Here is a 22,145-nt window from a genome sequence, read left to right on the forward strand (position 1 = left end):
AATCTAGCTCCATGTCAACTAATTCAATCTCTTAGATCCGATACCCTTGATACTGGTTATAACCTCTTTGACCAATTGTTCACTGAAAGAGACTTACAATATTTGACACGAAGGTGCCATTATCTTTGGAATTTCCTTATTGTATACAGCCTAAAATACCTGAAAGCATCTCCTGAGGTGTAATAGCTTGGTGAGCCTTTCATCCATTAATACCTCTGGGTCTCAGGAAGCCGTGGTCGTTTAACCTTTTAGCTTCTGCCCGGCGAAAGTGAGTTCCAGCAAAAAGGTATAGCCGAGGGCTAGAGTGGAATCTCCTCTACTACTTATTTTCTACATTCTACTATTTTTCTATTTTCTATGAAGTTACATTTCCCGTTAGAATTCAGAAAAAAAATAAAATGCGAAAAGAAAGTGTTAATCTCGTACCCAGACCTTTTCAGGCTTTCTACTTTATCTAATCGGATATTTCGATTTGGGAGGGGTATAACCATTCACAAGCTTTTGAATCCTCAGATCCTGAGTCCTAATTCGCATGCTTAAACTCTGCTTTCCAAACCTAGGCATTTAAAATTACTTGCATTTTGTAGAAGTTCGGGCGAGAACACAGATGTCTGTAAGATTGCTAGATAGGCAACTATAAGCTTTCTACAGCAAAAAAAGTGAAGCAAAATTTTGACCTTTTAAATTTCGTGCCGATGGATAGGATCTAGCGCGAGATCAAAAAAAGTATGGAGGCAAACGCCAATTTCGCATCTCTCAAACCAGTGAAAATGCTTGTTGTCACGTTGTCCTTGATTGGAAATCCTATCAAAACTTGCTTCACTTTCGATAAAGGCCGCGGATCTAGCCCTTCGGGCTTAACAGATCTATGGGCGGGAATGGCATTTCCAGGTGTTCTAATTTATCTAATCAGATATTTCGATTTGAGGCTATAATGGCTTCCAGGCTATACTCTCAGCCTAATCGGACCATTTCTGGACCATTCACAACCATTTAAATCCTTCAGATCCTACCTAAGCTCGTAGGTCTTAACGTTATGTAGCTTGGGGAGGGGGCAAAACACCCCCTTGACAGATTTTGTTTCTATATGACTTTGAGCTATCGTCTTGAAATCACATCAGTGCTATATTCAAAGACTCGGCACTTTCAAAAAATGGCTTGATTTTCATAAAAATTACAAACTTCAATATATTTTTCAGCCAAAAAAAATGATATGACTTTGAAATTTTCACTGTACGTTGACGGCATGGTGATAAAAAAAATTCGAAAGAAAATTTTTTTGTAATGACGTCATTTTTTCATTATAGAGCGCCAATTTCGAAAAAATAGTTTTAATATCTGGTTGGATATTGTCGAAAGAGAATTCTATTGGCTTTCAGTACTTAAAAACAGAATTTAATATTCTTGTTTACACCAATAAGCTACATCCATTTAAAAATATGTCAAATTTTTACTATTTTTTCATAAACATAAATTGCTTATAAAAAACATCAAATTGTGCGGTGGCAAAATTTGCTTAGATTCTCTGCTTTTATCAGTCTTTTGCCTTTCATGCCATATTTTAAGGCTTCACATTTTCTTCCTTGCGAAAGGTATTCGCCACTAGCTTTCGTCTAGAAACTCAAGCAATGTGAACTTAATTAAATGGTGATATTCTTTGCATATTCTTAATTTTTTGACAAATTAAAAATTTGGCACAAAAGGGGAATTCCCTTAAAAACTTTAAAACTGCAAGCACGAGTGATGATTTTTAAGTGCTTTAAAAAGTACGGTTATAAAGTTGAGTTTTAACTCTTGTTTTTAACATTAGACTTAAGACTTAGTAGCTTCGGATCTCATTTTGAAAACTCGGATCTTAATTTTTCTAAAATTCAGTGTAAAGATTATGCAAAAGTCCTTCAATCGTGGTTTCAGTACATTTAAACGATCAAAACACTAGTTTTATGTACCAAAGACTCAAATTTTCTACTAAAAACATATACCTCAATCGTGAAAGTTTTATGCATGCGAAAAAAAATTTTTCGTTAAAATTTGCAAAGCAAATATCGTAAATTCGCAATTTTTCGACCTTGCAAAAAATTCTGCTCGCGAAAGTTAGTACGCCTAATAAAATCTTTTTGAAAACTCGGATATCCTGATTTTTCTTGAGCTATATTTCAAGACTGCACTTATTTTGAACAAAAGAAAAGTTGAAATGTAAATTTTAGAGATTTCTGATGAATTGATTTCCCGTACGGTGATTTGAAACTAAAAACTCTTAAAAACTCATACCCTGATTTATCTTGTGCTACTTCAAGACTGCACTTAATTTGAATGAAAAAAAAATTGAAATAAAAATTTTGAGATTTTAAAGCAATCCATTTCACGTACCGTGATACCCATAATCTAATTTTTTTGAGCTACTTCAAGAATGCACTTAATTTAAACAAGAGGAAAATTGAAGTATAAATTTTTGAGATTTTTGAGTAATTGATTTCCCGTCCGGTGATTTGAAACTGAAACTTTTGAAAATTCGGTTCCTGATTTTGCTTGAGCTACTTCAAGACTGCACTTAATTTGATCGACATTTTGAGATTTTAAAGCAATCCATTTCCCGTACGGTGATTTGAATTTAAATTTTTTTGAAAACCCATACCCTGATTTTGCTTGAGCTACTTCAAGACTGCACTTAATTTGATCGAAAGAAAATTTGAAATGATAATTTTGACATTTTTGAAGCAATCCATTTCCCGTACGGTGATTTGAATTTAATTTTTTTTGAAAACTCATACCCTGATTTTGCTTGAGCTACTTCAAGACTGCACTTAATTTGATCGAAAGAAAATTTGAAATGATAATTTTGACATTTTTGAAGCAATCCATTTCCCGTACGGTGGTTTGAATTTAAATTTTTTTGAAAACTCATACCCTGATTTTGCTTGAGCTACTTCAAGACTGCACTTAATTTGATCGAAAGAAAATTTGAAATGATAATTTTGACATTTTTGAAGCAATCCATTTCCCGTACGGTGATTTGAATTTAAATTTTTTGAAAACTCATACCCTGATTTTGCTTGAGCTACTTCAAGACTGCACTTAATTTGATCGAAAGAAAATTTGAAATGATAATTTTGACATTTTTGAAGCAATCCATTTCCCGTACGGTGCTTTGAATTTAATTTTTTTTGAAAACTCATACCCTGATTTTGCTTGAGCTACTTCAAGACTGCACTTAATTTGATCGAAAGAAAATTTGAAATGATGATTTTGACATTTTCGAAGCAATCCATTTCCCGTACGGTGATTTGAATTTAAATTTTTTTGAAAACTCATACCCTGATTTTGCTTGAGCTACTTCAAGACTGCACTTAATTTGATCGAAAGAAAATTTGAAATGATAATTTTGACATTTTTAAAGCAATCCATTTCCCGTACGGTGATTTGAATTTAATTTTTTTTGGAAAACTCATACCCTGATTTTGCTTGAGCTACTTCAAGACTGCACTTAATTTGATCGAAAGAAAATTTGAAATGATAATTTTGACATTTTTGAAGCAATCCATTTCCCGTACGGTGATTTGAATTTAAATTTTTTTGAAAACTCATACCCTGATTTTGCTTGAGCTACTTCAAGACTACACTTAATTTGATCGAAAGAAAATTTGAAATGATAATTTTGACATTTTCGAAGCAATCCATTTCCCGTACGGTGATTTGAAATTAAAAATCTTTGAAATCCAATACCCTGGTTTTTCTTGAGCTACTTCAAGACTGCACTTAATTTGATCGAAAGAAAATTTGAAATGATAATTTTGACATTTTTGAAGCAATCCATTTCCCGTACGGTGCTTTGAATTTAATTTTTTTTTGAAAACTCATACCCTGATTTTGCTTGAGCTACTTCAAGACTGCACTTAATTTGATCGAAAGAAAATTTGAAATGATAATTTTGACATTTTCGAAGCAATCCATTTCCCGTACGGTGATTTGAAATTAAAAATCTTTGAAATCCAATACCCTGGTTTTTCTTGAGCTACTTCAAGACTGCACTTAATTTGATCGAAAGAAAATTTGAAATGATAATTTTGACATTTTTGAAGCAATCCATTTCCCGTACGGTGGTTTGAATTTAAATTTTTTTGAAAACTCATACCCTGATTTTGCTTGAGCTACTTCAAGACTGCACTTAATTTGATCGAAAGAAATTTGAAATGATAATTTTGACATTTTTGAAGCAATCCATTTCCCGTACGGTGATTTGAATTTAAATTTTTTTGAAAACTCATACCCTGATTTTGCTTGAGCTACTTAAAGATCGCACTTAGTTTGATCGAAAGAAAATTTGAAATGATAATTTTGACATTTTCGAAGCAATCCATTTCCTGTACGGTGATTTGAATTTAAATTTTTTTGAAAACTCATACCCTGATTTTCCTTGAGCTACTTCAAGACTGCACTTAATTTGATCGAAAGAAAATTTGAAATGATAATTTTGACATTTTTGAAGCAATCCATTTCCCGTACGGTGATTTGAATTTTAATTTTTTTGAAAACTCATACCCTGATTTTGCTTGAGCTACTTCAAGACTGCACTTAATTTGATCGAAAGAAAATTTGAAATGATAATTTTGACATTTTTGAAGCAATCCATTTCCCGTACGGTGATTGAAATTAAAAATCTTTGAAATCCAATACCCTGGTTTTTCTTGAGCTACTTCAAGACTGCACTTAATTTGATCGAAAGAAAATTTGAAATGATAATTTTGATATTTTTGAAGCAATCCATTTCCCGTACGGTGATTTGAATTTAAATTTTTTTGAAAACTCATACCCTGATTTTGCTTGAGCTACTTCAAGATTGCACTTAGTTTGATCGAAAGAAAATTTGAAATGATAATTTTGACATTTTTGAAGCAATCCATTTCCCGTACGCTGATTTGAATTTAAATTTTTTTGAAAACTCATACTCTGATTTTGCTTGAGCTACTTCAAGACTGCACTTAATTTGATCGAAAGAAAATTTGAAATGATAATTTTGACATTTTTGAAGCAATCCATTTCCCGTACGGTGGTTTGAATTTAAATTTTTTTGAAAACTCATACCCTGATTTTGCTTGAGCTACTTCAAGACTGCACTTAATTTGATCGAAAGAAAATTTGAAATGATAATTTTGACATTTTTGAAGCAATCCATTTCCCGTACGGTGATTTGAATTTAAATTTTTTTGAAAACTCATACCCTGATTTTGCTTGAGCTACTTAAAGATCGCACTTAGTTTGATCGAAAGAAAATTTGAAATGATAATTTTGACATTTTCGAAGCAATCCATTTCCTGTACGGTGATTTGAATTTAAATTTTTTAGAAAACTCATACCCTGATTTTGCTTGAGCTACTTCAAGACTGCACTTAATTTGATCGAAAGAAAATTTGAAATGATAATTTTGACATTTTTGAAGCAATCCATTTCCCGTACGGTGATTTCAATTTAAATTTTTTTGAAAACTCATACCCTGATTTTGCTTGAGCTACTTCAAGACTGCACTTGATTTGAACTAAAAAAATTTGAAATGATAATTTTGACATTTTTGAAGCAATCCATTTCCCGTACGGTGATTTGAATTTTAATTTTTTTGAAAACTCATACCCTGATTTTGCTTGAGCTACTTCAAGACTGCACTTAATTTGATCGAAAGAAAATTTGAAATGATAATTTTGACATTTTTGAAGCAATCCATTTCCCGTACGGTGATTGAAATTAAAAATCTTTGAAATCCAATACCCTGGTTTTTCTTGAGCTACTTCAAGACTGCACTTAATTTGATCGAAAGAAAATTTGAAATGATAATTTTGATATTTTTGAAGCAATCCATTTCCCGTACGGTGATTTGAATTTAAATTTTTTTGAAAACTCATACCCTGATTTTGCTTGAGCTACTTCAAGATTGCACTTAGTTTGATCGAAAGAAAATTTGAAATGATAATTTTGACATTTTCGAAGCAATCCATTTCCTGTACGGTGATTTGAATTTAAATGTTTTTGAAAACTCATACCCTGATTTTGCTTGAGCTACTTCAAGACTGCACTTAATTTGATCGAAAGAATATTTGAAATGATAATTTTGACATTTTTGAAGCAATCCATTTCCCGTACGGTAATTTGAATTTAAATTTTTTTGAAAACTCATACCCTGATTTTGCTTGAGCTACTTCAAGACTGCACTTAATTTGATCGAAAGAATATTTGAAATGATAATTTTGACATTTTTGAAGCAATCCATTTCCCGTACGGTAATTTGAATTTAAATTTTTTTGAAAACTCATACCCTGATTTTGCTTGAGCTACTTCAAGACTGCACTTAATTTGATCGAAAGAAAATTTGAAATGATAATTTTGACATTTTTGAAGCAATCCATTTCCCGTACGGTAATTTGAATTTTAATTTTTTTGAAAACTCTACTTCAAGACTGCACTTAATTTGATCGAAAGAAAATTTGAAATGATAATTTTGACATTTTTGAAGCAATCCATTTCCCGTACGGTGATTGAAATTAAAAATCTTTGAAATCCAATACCCTGGTTTTTCTTGAGCTACTTCAAGACTGCACTTAATTTGATCGAAAGAAAATTTGAAATTATAATTTTGACATTTTTAAAGCAATCCATTTCCCGTACGGTGATTTGAATTTAAATTTTTTTGAAAACTCATACCCTGATTTTGCTTGAGCTACTTCAAGACTGCACTTAATTTGATCGAAAGAATATTTGAAATGATAATTTTGACATTTTTGAAGCAATCCATTTCCCGTACGGGGATTTGAAATTAAAAATCTTTGAAATCCAATACCATGGTTTTTCTTGAGCTACTTCAAGACTGCACTTAATTTGATCGAAAGAAAATTTGAAATGATAATTTTGACATTTTTGAAGCAATCCATTTCCCGTACGGTGATTGAAATTAAAAATCTTTGAAATCCAATACCCTGGTTTTTCTTGAGCTACTTCAAGACTGCACTTAATTTGATCGAAAGAAAATTTGAAATTATAATTTTGACATTTTTAAAGCAATCCATTTCCCGTACGGTGATTTGAATTTAAATTTTTTTGAAAACTCATACCCTGATTTTGCTTGAGCTACTTCAAGACTGCACTTAATTTGATCGAAAGAATATTTGAAATGATAATTTTGACATTTTTGAAGCAATCCATTTCCCGTACGGTGATTTGAAATTAAAAATCTTTGAAATCCAATACCATGGTTTTTCTTGAGCTACTTCAAGACTGCACTTAATTTGATCGAAAGAAAATTTGAAATGATAATTTTGACATTTTTGAAGCAATCCATTTCCCGTACGGTAATTTGAATTTAAATTTTTTTGAAAACTCATACCCTGATTTTGCTTGAGCTACTTCAAGACTGCACTTGATTTGAACTAAAAAAATTTGAAATGATAATTTTGACATTTTTGAAGCAATCCATTTCCCGTACGCTGATTTGAATTTAAATTTTTTTGAAAACTCATACTCTGATTTTGCTTCAGCTACTTCAAGACTGCACTTAATTTGAACTAAAAAAATTTGAAATGATAATTTTGACATTTTTGAAGCAATCCATTTCCCGTACGCTGATTTGAATTTAAATTTTTTTGAAAACTCATACCCTGATTTTGCTTGAGCTACTTCAAGACTGCACTTGATTTGAACTAAAAAAATTTGAAATGATAATTTTGACATTTTTGAAGCAATCCATTTCCCGTACGGTAATTTGAATTTAAATTTTTTTGAAAACTCATACCCTGATTTTGCTTGAGCTACTTCAAGACTGCACTTGATTTGAACTAAAAAAATTTGAAATGATAATTTTGACATTTTTGAAGCAATCCATTTCCCGTACGGTGATTTGAATTTAAATTTTTTTGAAAACTCTACTTCTACATTTTTGAAGCAATCCATTTCCCGTACGGTGATTGAAATTAAAAATCTTTGAAATCCAATACCCTGGTTTTTCTTGAGCTACTTCAAGACTGCACTTAATTTGATCGAAAGAAAATTTGAAATGATAATTTTGACATTTTTAAAGCAATCCATTTCCCGTACGGTGATTTGAATTTAAATTTTTTTGAAAACTCATACCCTGATTTTGCTTGAGCTACTTCAAGAATGCACTTAATTTGATCGAAAGAAAATTTGAAATGATAATTTTGACATTTTTGAAGCAATCCATTTCCCGTACGGTAATTTGAATTTTAATTTTTTTGAAAACTCATACCCTGATTTTGCTTGAGCTACTTCAAGACTGCACTTGATTTGAACTAAAAAAATTTGAAATGATAATTTTGACATTTTTGAAGCAATCCATTTCCCGTACGCTGATTTGAATTTAAATTTTTTTGAAAACTCATACTCTGATTTTGCTTCAGCTACTTCAAGACTGCACTTAATTTGATCGAAAGAAAATTTGAAATGATAATTTTGACATTTTTGAAGCAATCCATTTCCCGTACGGTAATTTGAATTTAAATTTTTTTGAAAACTCATACCCTGATTTTGCTTGAGCTACTTCAAGACTGCACTTAATTTGATCGAAAGAAAATTTGAAATGATAATTTTGACATTTTTGAAGCAATCCATTTCCCGTACGGTAATTTGAATTTAAATTTTTTTGAAAACTCATACCCTGATTTTGCTTGAGCTACTTCAAGACTGCACTTGATTTGAACTAAAAAAATTTGAAATGACAATTTTGACATTTTTGAAGCAATCCATTTCCCGTACGCTGATTTGAATTTAAATTTTTTTGAAAACTCATACTCTGATTTTGCTTCAGCTACTTCAAGACTGCACTTAATTTGAACTAAAAAAATTTGAAATGATAATTTTGACATTTTTGAAGCAATCCATTTCCCGTACGGTGATTTGAATTTAAATTTTTTTGAAAACTCATACCCTGATTTTGCTTGAGCTACTTAAAGACTGCACTTAATTTGATAGAAAGAAAATTTGAAATGATAATTTTGACATTTTTGAAGCAATCCATTTCCCGTACGGTGATTTGAATTTAAATTTTTTGGAAAACTCATACCCTGATTTTGCTTGAGCTACTTCAAGACTGCACTTAATTTGATCGAAAGAAAATTTGAAATGATAATTTTGACATTTTTGAAGCAATCGATTTCCCGTACGGTGATTTTAATTTAAATTTTTTTGAAAACTCATACCCTGATTTTGCTTGAGCTACTTCAAGACTGCACTTAATTTGATCGAAAGAAAATTTGAAATGATAATTTTGACATTTTTGAAGCAATCCATTTCCCGTACGGTGCTTTGAATTTAATTTTTTTTGAAAACTCATACCCTGATTTTGCTTGAGCTACTTCAAGACTGCACTTAATTTGATCGAAAGAAAATTTGAAATGATAATTTTGACATTTTCGAAGCAATCCATTTCCCGTACGGTGATTTGAATTTAAATTTTTTTGAAAACTCATACCCTGATTTTGCTTGAGCTACTTAAAGATCGCACTTAGTTTGATCGAAAGAAAATTTGAAATGATAATTTTGACATTTTCGAAGCAATCCATTTCCTGTACGGTGATTTGAATTTAAATTTTTTTGAAAACTCATACCCTGATTTTGCTTGAGCTACTTCAAGACTGCACTTAATTTGATCGAAAGAAAATTTGAAATGATAATTTTGACATTTTTGAAGCAATCCATTTCCCGTACGGTGCTTTGAATTTAATTTTTTTTGAAAACTCATACCCTGATTTTGCTTGAGCTACTTCAAGACTGCACTTAATTTGATCGAAAGAAAATTTGAAATGATAATTTTGACATTTTCGAAGCAATCCATTTCCCGTACGGTGATTTGAATTTAAATTTTTTTGAAAACTCATACCCTGATTTTGCTTGAGCTACTTAAAGATCGCACTTAGTTTGATCGAAAGAAAATTTGAAATGATAATTTTGACATTTTCGAAGCAATCCATTTCCTGTACGGTGATTTGAATTTAAATGTTTTTGAAAACTCATACCCTGATTTTGCTTGAGCTACTTCAAGACTGCACTTGATTTGAACTAAAAAAATTTGAAATGATAATTTTGACATTTTTGAAGCAATCCATTTCCCGTACGGTGATTTGAATTTAAATTTTTTTGAAAACTCTACTTCAAGACTGCACTTAATTTGATCGAAAGAAAATTTGAAATGATAATTTTGACATTTTTGAAGCAATCCATTTCCCGTACGGTGATTGAAATTAAAAATCTTTGAAATCCAATACCCTGGTTTTTCTTGAGCTACTTCAAGACTGCACTTAATTTGATCGAAAGAAAATTTGAAATGATAATTTTGACATTTTCGAAGCAATCCATTTCCCGTACGGTGATTTGAATTTAAATTTTTTTGAAAACTCATACCCTGATTTTGCTTGAGCTACTTCAAGACTGCACTTGATTTGAACTAAAAAAATTTGAAATGATAATTTTGACATTTTTGAAGCAATCCATTTCCCGTACGGTGATTTGAATTTTAATTTTTTTGAAAACTCATACCCTGATTTTGCTTGAGCTACTTCAAGACTGCACTTAATTTGATCGAAAGAAAATTTGAAATGATAATTTTGACATTTTTGAAGCAATCCATTTCCCGTACGGTGATTTGAATTTAAATTTTTTTGAAAACTCATACCCTGATTTTGCTTGAGCTACTTCAAGACTGCACTTGATTTGAACTAAAAAAATTTGAAATGATAATTTTGACATTTTTGAAGCAATTAATTTCCCGTACGGTGATTTGAATTTAAATTTTTTTGAAAACTCTACTTCAAGACTGCACTTAATTTGATCGAAAGAAAATTTGAAATGATAATTTTGACATTTTTGAAGCAATCCATTTCCCGTACGGTGATTGAAATTAAAAATCTTTGAAATCCAATACCCTGGTTTTTCTTGAGCTACTTCAAGACTGCACTTAATTTGATCGAAAGAAAATTTGAAATGATAATTTTGACATTTTTAAAGCAATCCATTTCCCGTACGGTGATTTGAATTTAAATTTTTTTGAAAACTCATACCCTGATTTTGCTTGAGCTACTTCAAGACTGCACTTAATTTGATCGAAAGAAAATTTGAAATGATAATTTTGACATTTTTGAAGCAATCCATTTCCCGTACGGTGATTTGAAATTAAAAATCTTTGAAATCCAATACCCAGGTTTTTCTTGAGCTACTTCAAGACTGCACTTAATTTGATCGAAAGAAAATTTGAAATGATAATTTTGACATTTTTGAAGCAATCCATTTCCCGTACGGTGATTGAAATTAAAAATCTTTGAAATCCAATACCCTGGTTTTTCTTGAGCTACTTCAAGACTGCACTTAATTTGATCGAAAGAAAATTTGAAATGATAATTTTGACATTTTTGAAGCAATCCATTTCCCGTACGGTGATTTGAATTTAAATTTTTTTGAAAACTCATACCCTGATTTTGCTTGAGCTACTTCAAGATTGCACTTAGTTTGATCGAAAGAAAATTTGAAATGATAATTTTGACATTTTTGAAGCAATCCATTTCCCGTACGGTAATTTGAATTTAAATTTTTTTGAAAACTCATACCCTGATTTTGCTTGAGCTACTTCAAGACTGCACTTAATTTGATCGAAAGAAAATTTGAAATGATAATTTTGACATTTTTGAAGCAATCCATTTCCCGTACGGTAATTTGAATTTAAATTTTTTTGAAAACTCATACCCTGATTTTGCTTGAGCTACTTCAAGACTGCACTTGATTTGAACTAAAAAAATTTGAAATGATAATTTTGACATTTTTGAAGCAATCCATTTCCCGTACGCTGATTTGAATTTAAATTTTTTTGAAAACTCATACTCTGATTTTGCTTCAGCTACTTCAAGACTGCACTTAATTTGATCGAAAGAAAATTTGAAATGATAATTTTGACATTTTTGAAGCAATCCATTTCCCGTACGGTAATTTGAATTTAAATTTTTTTGAAAACTCATACCCTGATTTTGCTTGAGCTACTTCAAGACTGCACTTAATTTGATCGAAAGAAAATTTGAAATGATAATTTTGACATTTTTGAAGCAATCCATTTCCCGTACGGTAATTTGAATTTAATTTTTTTTGAAAACTCATACCCTGATTTTGCTTGAGCTACTTCAAGACTGCACTTGATTTGAATTAAAAAAATTTGAAATGATAATTTTGACATTTTTGAAGCAATCCATTTCCCGTACGGTGATTTGAATTTAAATTTTTTTGAAAACTCTACTTCAAGACTGCACTTAATTTGATCGAAAGAAAATTTGAAATGATAATTTTGACATTTTTGAAGCAACCGTTTCCCGTGTAACGCGTAAGGTGGTTTGAAACTAAAACTTTTGACAGACGGACAACTATTTCGCCGGCCGAGGAACTATTTCGACAGCCGAATTTCCGGCGAATTCTGACCCAAGTGACCCTGACCACTCAGAAAGATCTGAAAGGGGCGCCAAAAGAGTTTTTCGAGGGGGCGCCAAAATTTTGTTCATGTTTAATTGGGCAATTTGGCGCCCTTCGACAGTTTTATAGCGCCTTTTATAAGTGCAATGTTGATTTTTTTCGCCTGCGGCGCTTCATTTATTTTACACTCTTGCATCCTTTCTCTTGAATCTTTTCAAAACTATCAACATTGAATCGTGAAAAGTCAAAGCAAGAGAAGTGTTGTGTATACACCAGGGGTTAAAGAGGATGCTGACAAAATGAGAGATTCCCAAAAAGATCAAAACTTGTTGATGCTCACTGTGGTTTTTGTGGTCTTATGTTGACTAACTTTTTCCTTTTTAGAAGATCTTTTGACGTTTCTTACACCCTTATTCCTGTTAACTTCCGAATTTTGGGGGCCTCTTTCAGCCATTGATCTTTAATGGGGAGTAAAGTAAGACCAGCAGCGCAAAAGTTTAAAGATTATCAGGTAACTTTTCTGATAAAGTTTTAGAAAACAAAAATATAAACGCAAATCGACTTGGTATGGCATTTCCATTTCAAGTATCAACAGCTCATGTTTTTTATTTGAGGAGCTTTATTTTTGGTGCTGAATCGGGATAAATTGGGGCATTTTTAGACATTTTAAAAGTTTAAAATTGAAAAATTTCCCTTGTTCAGAAAAATGAAATTTCAAATTATAACAAGGAGGAAGGAAATAGATATCAAGTTATCATTACCACCACATTCGTATAAATAAAAGTTTTTTAACTCAAAGATTCCGGGCGTTACTTTCAACCAGTCACCTGTTCTTACAGTTTAATATTTTCACTTAATGATGGAGGGCGCAAGTAAGGACAAAAATACCAGGGGCGCCAATTTCATAGTTTGTACCACCAAGAAAATTAAGCCAGGCCGCTACTGCCTGACCCCCCTGATATGGATGGAATGTTGGAATCGTTTACCGGCCTTAATGTTAATGGGCTTCCGCTGTACGGCATGAAGGTAATAAAGATAGATGGAGAGTCAATGCTTTTTTTTCTATTCTGATTTATCATCGGAAGCAAACAGCTGTTTGGTTGCTTTGGGAATAAGATGATTAATTTTTAGTATACTCGTGGGAATATTTATGATGAATGAAAAGACATTACATTTTTAACAATTATATTGAAATATAAGGTGATAATAACCTTGTCATGAAATATTGAAAAAAACTTAATAAGCACAATACTCCAAAATTCTAGGGTAAGCTGCCCATAAACCTATCGATAGATTTAAAAAAGAATTACGTGTTACGATTAGGAACCTCGTATCGATCATTTTGTCAGAGTATGGAAACTGCTGCCCACTTAGACGTGAAGATTTTAAGAAGAGAAACTTTCAATGATAATATGATGCGACTCTCAATGTTCACAAAATGCTAGCCCAAAAATATATCCTTATGAAATTAATATATTCTTTTATCCTTAAATCAGTTGAAACTATTTCGAATCGCATTTTAACTAAGATTTCTTCGCAAAATTAAGTTTTTCAAAATCAACGGACCAGCCTCTCTTCTTTCTGTTCTTATGAAGTGATAAATTGATGTTTTTTTGCTTCCAATGATGGTACGTCAAAGAAAAGCCGCTTTGAAAAGATTTATAAAAGATTTCAACGACCATTTACAATCAAGGTCATAATATTTGAGAAAAAAGGAAAATACACCGGGAAGTTTTTGAACCACAATCGATTTGTAAGTGCTCTAAAGTAGGTTGGAAGGGTAGAGTTTTAACTCTGAGTTTTAACATGAGACTTAAGACTTCTGAGGATCTGAGGATCGAAAGGCTCAAAAATAGTCCAATAAGGCCCAGAATATAGCCTGTAAGTCTGTCAACCCCTTCCAAATTGAAATATTCGATTAAATTTAAAGAGATAGCCCAAAATCGACTTTCTCGCCGGAACTTTAAATCTTAAAAAAACGTTAAAATAACCAAAATTATCAAAATATTATGACCTTTATTGTAGGTCATTACTAAGACGTTTTCTCTCCATCTGTAACTTTACCTTCATGCGCGTACGGTACATTAGCTGGGAGACCCGACTTCTCTGTCTATGTGGTTTCAAAAAAATATCAAAGTATAGACAGTAGTAGCCGGGAATTATACAAGATGCAAGAATTAATCGCAGAATTTGATTGGCTAATATCTTATTGTTATGATTTGATAAACAAAAGTATGACGTCAAACAGCTCTATTGTTTCAATCAAGAAGAAGTGGCGCGAGCTTTTGAATTGTTTTGAAAAAATAACGGTTTTTTCTTTTGTGATTTGAAGTGATTTGAATCGAGTTAATAATTCCATACTCTGTATTTCAGTGAAGTTGTTGGGATTTTAACAGGATAGAAATATTTTTGTAACAGAGTATGGTCTCCAGACTAACGGTACATTGGCATTATATTTTACGCGTGTGTGTGCGGTGGCTTTTTTCAGCCCGGGAAAAAAACTGAAAAAAGCTGATGCAGCAAAATAAAAATAAGCTTCTTCATAATGGTAGACAAAATGCGGAAGCTGGCCCACGTGTGTGTGTCTGTGTTGATCTGTTGGTCTGGTTTGTTCAGCCGTTTTTGCAGTCACAGACGCTATCAATTTAGGGAACATTGAAGGTATTCTTTTATCTTTTACTTCCATAAGGTTAATAAAATACTTCTAGAATAGACCTTTTCACCATTTTTTCACTTAATGCTCAGAGCTCGATGAGCGAATTTTTTTCCTCAATAATTTTTCCCAGGGCCAGCGCCACGATTTTGAAAGTGAGGGGGCCAACAAAAATATAGTGAATAAGGAGGCGCAACCATGGTTTGCGCCGACGGGCTGGAAAATTTTCGATTTTGACCTGTCTTATTTGGCTTAAACAGCTTCCTTTTTGTTCTGATTTTCTGAAAGAAAACTGTTAAGTTTGTTTGTTTAAAACAAAATAGTATAACTGATCATGTTAAAAAATAGTGTGACATTTAGTGAACTCAAAAATATAGTATTTCTTGAATAACTTGAAAAATATTTCAAATATAACGTTGAAATTTTATATGATGATCGGTATTTACACAAAGAACATATTTTGATGAAAAAAATGGTAAAATGAGTAAAATGTGTGGTGCCAGGTCCAAATATGTCCAAATATGTATTTTGTCAGCCACCTCAAAGGAGGAAATGGTTTGTTTGAAAATGACACTTGAATCGGTAACTAGAGGTATCATATTATCTCAAAACAGATAAAAGTGCAACATTTTGAAACTGGTTGGTTTCAAAAAGCCACCAGTGTTGTCAGCCACATAAACGACTCATAGCTTATCTTGAAATATCTTGTAACCTAGTAAGCCACTTAATTTCGCTCCAAAACAATTGGAAAGGTTAATCATTCTACTTATCCTTGGTGAAAAAATAAACGGTTAGCCACCAAAAATACTCATTTTATTAACATAATTGTCAGCCAACTTTGAAAATGTCACAAAACAGGCCTTTATTTTTGAACACGATCAACTAGACTTATTTAAGTGTCCATCTGTCCCCTTTTAGAAAGGTTCTAATGTTTTTATTGGCACGCGCACAGAAAAGAAAAAAATAATTAGGTTAGGAGAATTTTTTTATTTTGCTTTGCAAAAAAGTGGGGGGGGGGGCCATGGCCCCCCGGCCCCCCTGGTGGCGCGGGCCCTGTTTCCTATCTGTCATTCAGTGATTCAGGGGGGGATATTAGATAATTAACAGTTAGGGGGGGTTTCAGGGGGTACCCGATTCCGCAATTCTGCCAATTTTTTCTCCAATTTCCGTCAAACCGTCTTTATAAATTGAACCAAAATTCCGTCACCGAAAATTCCTTTGAAATTCAATATTTTTGTCGAAAATACCGCAAATCTTGAATATCTTTTACCAATTCCGAAATACCGCAAATTTTTTTGCTAAATTCCGTTTTTCCACACTAAAATTGTCTAATTTTCCGTCTCCGTCAGAGAACCCAATTTCCGTAATTCCGTCTAAATTTTCGCCAAATTCCGCCACTCCGTCCAAAAAAAGGGCCGATTCTGCTCCTCCGCCAACCATGAAACCCCCCCCAGTTAGGGTCAGGGTTAGGGTTGGAGCACAAGGCAGTTAGTTGAAGTACGAAGTAAGTGTCTTTAAGTCACATACCATGAGATCGGGTATCTTGCATCAGTGGAGTGGAGGCAAACATGCATAGCCTTCAAATGAATGACCTGTCTGGGCCGTTCGTAAAAAATTGTTTGGTTCCCGTCACCCGACCGACCGTGATTTCTACTGAAAAATTGGAGTCGGAGAGTCGGAAACCATAGACCTTTTCGCCTTTCCATCCGCCATATTGAATTGTATGCAAAAATTATGGTGGCCGAATTGCCGTGGTGAAATTTCCTTAGAAAGTATGCAAAACATATGCAAAAAGAAAGTATTAATATAAAACTTACATGCATAATTGGCATTATATTAAAGTGTAATCTTGTAGAAGAAAGATTAGATTTGCTTCTTTTGAAAACTAGAAATAATCAAATTCGCCCATCCCTTAGAACAAGCACTTCAAAAAACCATAACATTAGACATAAACTCAAACTCCAAAATCACCTGCGATGGTAAAAAATAATCCTTATTCGGCTGACGGTAAATTATTCTCCTGGGAATAGAACCACCAAACGATCAAATCAAAACATCGATCTGAACCCGCTGAATGTGTGACGTCATAATTACTGCTTTCAGTTTGCGTGTTTTGAAAGTTGGTGTGTGTACTCCGTCTTCGTGGCATTTTTTAATGGCATGAAAACAGAATACGCAATGTCTTTAAGAACAAATTCCTAAAAGGCTTTTGTTGTTCGGTAAATATTTCTTTTTGGATTAAAAAATTCCATTTTTTATTGTTCTAATGATTATAAAATTTATTTATAAGGTGCTTTGTTGTCTTTTTAATCTTTGTGTAAACTTGCATATGTTTTGCATATTTTCCAACTAGATCCAACCACGGCTTTTTCGTTCCTATATTTTTGCATACAATTCAAGATGGCGGATGGAAAGGCGAAAAGGTCTATTTTTCCGGACAGCTAAAACTCCACCATCACCCTCCATGTTTTCTTTTTTGAGAGAAAGAGCAAACGCTAATCTCGCCCAAAAAACAATTTTAAACCCGTTAATTCCGTTTTTTCCCGATTTTCAAGTCTGATTTTTCATTGCAGACCATTATGGAAGCATCAAAACAAACCAGTAGCGGAGCTTTTGTGAAGTGAAAAAGAGGCTTAGGGCAATCAAACGTTTGTTTACCACCCTTTTCTACGGCGATGGGAATTTGATGTTCTGTTTACCGTCGACCGCCCGCATAAAAGTTCATTATCTCTTAAAAACTCATTATTTTCTTCTTTTCCTGTGCCAAGCTATCCAAAACACTCAAAGCGGTTAGTGTAAAACACAGGTCACAGGACGCAGGTCACAGGTCACAGGTCGCAGGTCACAGGTCAACAAAGTGCAGACCGGAAACAAAATAAGATCATAACATATACATAACATAACATCAATACATAGCGCATTAAATTACAAAAAAGTAATACATGCTATTTAGATATTATAAAATGACAATTGAATAGAAAAACAACCTATTTTGACATGGTGACACTTACTTACAAAAATAATGACAAAATCATAAAATATGATGCCTAGCAAGACAAATGCACGAAAAATATTTATTATACAAAATGTGATATGGATGGTGTGAATGGATATAAAATGGCACCAAACAGAAGCTTGCAAGGACCCTAAAAGAGAGTGGTTTTAGAAGGATGGAACTAATTAATTATTCAGTTATTATTTTAATGTCTTAATGACAATTTTTGACAAAAATATTAACAGAATCATAAAATATGATGCAAGAACAGACAAAAAAACGAAAAATATTTATAATACAGAATGTGATGTAGATAGTGTGAATGGATATAAAACGGCACCAATCAGAAGCTTGTGGAGGTCCCTAAGAGAGTGGTTTTAGAAGGATGAAACTAATTAATTATTTTAATTGTCATTTTAATGACTTAATGACAATTTTTGACAAAAATATTGACAGAATTACAAAATATCATGTCTTACAAGAGAAAAACACCAAAAATATTCAGCATGCCGAATGTGATGATAACAATATGGCTGGATATAAAATTACACCAATTCCAATCAGAAGCCTGTGAGTTCTCTGAGAAGGTAGTTTTAGAGCGATTTGTTTTATTATATGTAACCATCATATAACATTACAATATGTAATATACCTGTTATACGTATAATATGGTTTCAAATATTTTCTGGTCTGCGTTATACACGGCGCAAACCGCGAAAGATCGATAAAAGTACATGGTTAAATTTTGATGTTTGAAACGGTTTTATATGGATGAAATTGCTTGAGAACTATGTGTTTGATAATTCTTTGTGTTTTCCAAACATTTTCCTCTGCAATGACATTGATTAGAGTTAACCCGTCATCACTGACCTGTGACCTGTGACCTGCGTTTTACACTAACCGCACTCAAAGTGAATAAAAAATAACATCTCCGCTAACAAAATGTGCGCCTCAAGTAAAAAACATGGTTCCAATCACGTCCGCAAATGGGGCGGGCATTTTTTTAAGCAGTGGGCGGCATCAAGGGCGTTTTAAAAATTCGCGTTTTAGACGCGTCTCGAAGGCGTTTGAATTTTCGCGCATGTCATTTTGATTCCGAAAGTGAAAGCATGCCTCAGGTGAGTTAAGGAAAGTCCAAAACCTATTTCCTGATTTTTCCACCGCTTCGTATTGTTCCTTAACTCTCGTATATAGCTCAAAAGAAGCGTATTAATGGGAGGATTTCGGAAAGTACTGGGCCGAAAATTTAAATTAAGCCAATCTCAAGATATCGACCAAAAACTCATTTCAACGTTATGAAATACATCGAAAAAACACGTCATAAGTAAGATTTAAATGGCGTCATTATTGAAAAAAGCGATAACTTCAAGTCTATTAATGCAATCAACACCAAATTTTGACTGGGCCGACCGACCCACTTTTCGATGGTTGGAATGACGAGAACCAAGGGATTTTTTACGAACGGCCCTGGTCATTGTACATTAAAATAAAAAGTTAAATCAAAACAGAAATAGTAGTTAAGATCTGCAAGTGGAGCTATGTAGTTCATTTCTTTTGAAATTTTGCTGCTTTGATTGGTCAGTCATTTGGTGGCTATGCAAGTTTCCCTCCACTGGTGTTACAGAGCACGATTTTCTGCGATTGGTCTACACCAGATTGGTCTGCAGAATTCGCAATTTGTAACAAATTAAACAAGACTGACAAATCTCTATATATATGTGAAGCTTCCAAACACTGTGCCAGAAGTTTACTGCGGAATCTTTCGGTGTTCCGGAGCACCAAAAAAACAGCACTTTTTTTTTTAAATCAGACACACAGAGTGACTTCACCCATAGAGTACCGTCAACTGCCCCAACTTGGGACAAGTGTACGCAACATGGGACTCATATCTGGCCTGTATTTTCACTTACTGTTAAAGGGACATTACAGTAGTAAAATGTAAACATTGTGCAAACCATGTGTCATTAAAGAGAACAATGAAAATCACGTGTCCAAAACAAACTTGTAAAACAATTGAACAATAAAAACTAGCCATATTTGGTTTGATTTTTTATTTTGACATGTGACATTTGTTTTGATTTTGTATCCGCTGCATACAGTTTGTTTACAAATTTCGCAAGTACTGTTATGTCCCTTTAAATCTCTTTGACAACAAATTTGTTTTGATAACTCCACCAAGTTTATCAATCCTAATATCTGTCATAGTATGTCACGATAACTTTCACTGATAGTGAGCCCTTTTTAACTTTTGTTTTCATTTAAAATGACTGGAGGCCGAATGGAGAATTAGAGAACGTGCCCGCCGCCTAACCGCCTACGGCCCGATGAGATTAGCAAATAGCAAGTGTGTAACTTGCAGGGCGAGTGACGTCAAACGCTCACATTCGCGTGTGTTCCACTACGGATTTTTCAAATTTATTTCGATTTAAAAGCCTACTCAGTGCGAAAGAGAAATCGTGTATTTTTTAATACGCAGTTCATTAAACTCAAATCAAATGACTTGGTTCGGAGGAGGTTCGGTGAAATGGTGGTGGAATGGCCGTCCCATGTTGTGTAAGATAGTCCCAAGTTGGAGCAGTTGACAATACTATTTTCATAATAAAAAGCCTATAAGGAAAAATTACATACTTCATTACAGTAAAATAATTAGTGACAATTAAAAGGACAGCCAATGTAAAACCCCCAGTAGGGCAATATTGCCAATCAATTACTTTCTTTGTGACAGCATCGCGCATGTGATGAAACTTTATGTCAATGTCTTTGGTTCGAGATTGGTGAGTTGGGTAGCACCTTGATTTTCTTCAAACATTTTTGTTGGATCAGTTTGTACGAAATCCATACCTTTGAATAAAGTTTGTTGCCAAATAGCCTCTTGTGTTGCTTGAGATAAGGCTATATATTCAGCTTCTGTTGTCGAGAGTGCTTAATGATCGATTGGCGCTTGGATTTCCACGATACTGTTGAATTTCCGACTTTAATACGTAACCAGAGGTGTATTTACGTTTATAAATTTCTCCAGCCCAATCAGCATCTGCAAAACTGTGAAGCAGAATATCTCCTGACTCAGATCCTTTGTGGATCAAGCCATAATCAAGTGTTTCTTTCAAATAACGCAGCACTCTCTTTACGCCAATCCAATGTTGTTTGGCAGGCTTTCACATATGTTGGCTCAAAACTCCCACTGCTGCCGATATGTCTGGGCGGGTACCGATTATGCGTAGGTCAATCATCCAATCGCTGATTGGTAATCCTTTAACTTTACAATCTCCTCATCGACTTTTCAAACTTCATACTTGGTTCCAGAGCTGTGGCGACTGATTTGTATTCATTCATATCAAAACGATTAAGCACGATTCGCAAGATGGCAGCAGTGCGATCAGACATATGCTTGCTGTTGGATTTTATTCCGTTATTTCTTGTTTTGGTTTGCAATTCCTGTACAAAGACTATCAGGAAGAATCAAGCTTCAGACGTTTGTGTTACTTGTTTAAATGTTTTTCATCTGAAATGAATAAATGACAGATTTGTTGAAAACAAAGAGAGATATTTTTGTTTGGATTGCTCTCCAGCTGAGCCAAAGTTTGTCATGCTCTGGATCCTACAGTATCAGGATTTTTGAACAAGAGAAGTTTCAAAATTCTACATCAAAAAATGTCAATGGTATTTTTTAAAAACTTCAATCCATCAAAGATTTTCTCTCTGACTTGAAAAATAGAAACACATACAAACAGCAATATCAAAAACATTAAGTTAAAACTCTGGGGGTATACACTTCGCAGGAAAGATCCTGTTGGTGAGACTCATGGAGGTGTTTCTATCTATATTGAAAAAGAAACTCTCTAAATCTATGAAGACAGTAGGTCAATCTGAAGCATGTCAGAAAACACGCTGCTTGATATGTCCTTCTATTACTAAAACAAAATCTTTTAGGAGCTCAATAACATCGAAGGAGTACAAAATCAGGTGTCATTTGAACAATGATGGAAATGCAGTTCAGGTGAAACAGCGCCTCAAATGTCATTTCACTCTCATTTTTGTCAGAAGGGTCATAAT

The sequence above is a fragment of the Clytia hemisphaerica genome, unplaced genomic scaffold (assembly GCF_902728285.1).
Source record: "Clytia hemisphaerica strain Z4C2 unplaced genomic scaffold, Clytia hemisphaerica genome assembly, whole genome shotgun sequence".
Classification (NCBI taxonomy): Eukaryota; Metazoa; Cnidaria; class Hydrozoa; order Leptothecata; family Clytiidae; genus Clytia; species Clytia hemisphaerica.